Source organism: Contarinia nasturtii, unplaced genomic scaffold (assembly GCF_009176525.2).
Source record: "Contarinia nasturtii isolate CC-2019 unplaced genomic scaffold, AAFC_CNas_1.1 Cnas_scaffold_129, whole genome shotgun sequence".
Classification (NCBI taxonomy): domain Eukaryota; kingdom Metazoa; phylum Arthropoda; class Insecta; order Diptera; family Cecidomyiidae; genus Contarinia; species Contarinia nasturtii.
Window position 1 is genome coordinate 2,686,146 of NW_022197486.1, and position 3,680 is coordinate 2,689,825.

Consider the following 3,680-nt stretch of genomic DNA (forward strand, 5'->3'; position numbering starts at 1 on the left):
TTACCATCATCAATAACATTTGGTACGGGAACATTGATCATGTAGGAAGCCATTTCTTTGGTTTTGTATCCGGTCTTGATGAGAACTTCACCGAGGTGCATGGTTTCAACATCAAATGTAGTGCCAGGAACATTAATCATTGGACAATTGCCAAAGTATTGACAAAATATGTCCGAGTCAAGAGTGGCTGACATTAAGATGACTTTCAGGTGTGGATTTGATTTGAGAACATCACGAATAACAATCATCAAGAAATCGGTTACTTTTTCCCTTTCATGAACCTCGTCCAATATCAAGTGTGTGATACTTTTGAACACAAGTTTCTTCGATCCGATTAAATATCGCAATAAATATCCACTGAAAAAAGTTAAATTGTTAGAATTTCTATTAAATTTGCTACTAGTTTAACTATACAACTTGAATTCAATCACCTTGTCGTATAGATCAAATTGGTAATCGGAGAAATACAACTTTCCATACGAATTTGGTATCCGATTGAGCGTCCAATCACTTCTGCACGTTCTGCCGCAACTCTTTTTGCGATTGAAGTAGCAGCCAATCGACGAGGTTGTGTGCAGTATATTCGACAATTTTGTTGGCGTAATAAAGAATCTTCCATGATATATTGCGGTATTTGAGTGGTTTTTCCCGAACCTATTTAAATCCATTCGATTATCAAAAATTTATTCTCAATTAAAATATGAAACATTTAAACGACATCCATTTTTTGTAATTATGGCAATTATTCGCATCATTCTAACCTGTTTGACTTGATATAACGACCACTTGATTTCGATTGATAGTGTCGATAATTTGATGACGGGATTTGAAAATCGGTAAATTCTCTCTTGTCTGTTGATACCTTTCGTCATTATTTCTAGGTGGGATCGGTGGAATGGCGCTTAATATGTTCTTTTGGAAATTGAAATCAACTTTGATTTTCGCATTAACTGCGGTTTGATCGGTTTGATCGGTTTGATTCAAAACATTTTCAAACGCAATAGACTGATTAGACGTCAACATTTCGACTAAATCCAATAAATCTCGACCAGGATTTAAGGCTTCGGCGTCTTCGGTGTTTTCAGCAAATTGTAACGCTTCATTGGCGAGGAATATTATGAGTGTAGATGCGCCCGTGTCCTTTCCGATCATTCTTGCACATCGATTCAATTTTGTTGCATATTGGAGAAGACGTGATAGGTATTCATCGCTTTCATGGGTGAATACCATCTCTTCATCCACTTGTATATTGTCTATACGTTCGCAATCATCGCGTTTTATTCCGGTTTTGATTCCACCACGAGTCTTACCATGAAGTAACCTCCCATGCTTATATTCGTTCATTTGAACGGTATCGTTGCAATCTTTGCAAAAGTAAGGCTGATTTAGTCGGTTTAATACACAAAAAAAACATGAACGATTAAAACCAATAAAATTCAATAAAATGCTTTGTAACAATCACACATAATAATAATACTTACCATTATTTTTTTCCGTCGCAATTTTGAGTTCACGAATTAAACACATTAAACTACAAACAGTGAAACAATTTTGACATTTCGCTCTATTCACTTGTACGCTATATATGTTGGAGATTTTCCAATACGTAATACGTACATTGTAGAGATATCAATGTAATCACACTATTCTATACACAATTCATATAATATATTATGTTTTAATTCTAAATTAAGTTTTATTTATCTATATAAAAAAATTCTATATTTTTATTATATTATTTAGGTTTTTTTAAATTATGAAAAATCAAGTAAAGTGTTTACAAACAATTTTTTAAGAAACGCAATTCGATGTGCGATTATTTCGTAACTTGAAAAGTTCTATTACTTGGATTTCGTGTAAAGAGATGGCGCCAGTGGTAGAGCTTTTGTCAAAAAGTCAAATGTAAGTAGGAGTTGCGCTATGCTCGCCTAATATGCTTGGGGTAATATCCACCTAGCGATCGACAGGCGAGCATAACGCTAGGCAAAACCGACACATTGCCCCTAAGAGTGGCCCACTTATATGAAACACCCTGTATAAACATTTTTGCTGTGGTTAAACGTACCAAAAAAGCATTTTTTTAAAAGAAAACCCTTTGAGACTCCAATTGCAACTTTCTTCAGATGATTTCGAAGGCGACGTGTTTAAGACCACATGAATCAAAATTTTTCAAAATTTCTCGCGGAAAAAATTCATTTTAGAAAATGAAATAAGACCGCGATCGAAAAATGAATTTTGTCCGCGCGGTCTTAATTCATTTCAAGAACAGAATTAAGGCCTCAAAAAAATTTGTAATAAAAATGAAACTAGACCGCCCGGTCGAAATTCATTTTGTCATAGAGGCCTTATTTCATTCGCAGAATGAATTTAGGCCGCGACAAAAATTCATGTTGGAACATGAAACCAAACGTGTTTTGATTGAATATTCAATTTATTTTTTCAAACGTGTTTTATTCGATAATAATTTAATGAAATAATAATTTATTTAAGTCAAATTGTTGCGAATAAAAAAACAATTTGTTATAAAAAATTGTTGCATTTATGAATATTATTTTTGAATTAAAATGAAATGGAAGAGAAAGAATTTAAGTGAAAGTTTTGTTCAAATAATTTTCAACGAGAGTGTTACAAAAAGGGCATTTTAGTTTCGGTCGATATTCTTCTTCTAAATCACGTTCAATGAATTTAGCTAAATTGGTTGTATAACCATCGAGAATTGTTGTCCCGCAATCAGAGCAAACTTTCAAATGCCCACAAGGGTATATTGTGACTTGACTTGTTTTGTCGAGGCAAACACAGCAAGGCTGAAGTCTTAACACGGCACCATCCGATTGACTTGGAGGTGGCGATGCTAGGGGCTAAGAACAAAAATTTATTGAATTTTTATTTGGGGTTATTGCACGAGTATTTACATCTATTTACCGTATTGAACGATATTTACCGTATTGAACGATATTTACAAATATTGATCGTATTGAATCATATTGTTGAGACGTAAATACTTGTCAATACGTGTAAATACTTGTCAATACTGGAAATGAATGTAAATACGCGTAAATAAAAATTTCGTTTGTCAAACCTAATGTCAAACTGTCTTATCGACTGAATTATTCGTACAAAAAACTCTAAAAAGTATACTTTTTGTAAATAAAAAATAAAAATAAAAAAAAATTGTAATGTTTTTTAGCGGAAATTAATTTTCTTTTTAATTTTGCTGGGATTTGTGCGGTGATTATTCGCTGATTATTAAATCAAAAATAAATATGCGTAACATAACCTCACTTTTAATTACGTAATTAAAATTTACGTAATAAAGTATTACGTATGAATTTTTTTATTCATTTATTTCTAGAATATATTTTTAAATATTATTATTGTTTTCGAATATAGATTAAATCTAGGGATTAATTTCATTTTCATTTTTGTGACACCAATCCCGTTCAAAATATTTACTTATAAATAAATGAAAAAAAAAAAATCATACGTAATACTTTATTATTGTGCTTCAAGTGAACTGGTTGTTCTATTTGTTAGTTTGAAGACAGAAATGGCCTCAGGTCCTTCCTGGGCTAAGAAAAAAAAAAACAAAACACATTATCAAAAAAAAAAAAAAAACATTTTAAATTAATTAAATTTTATGCTTACATGAATTTCACAATGACAATCCGCAATCTTTCGCT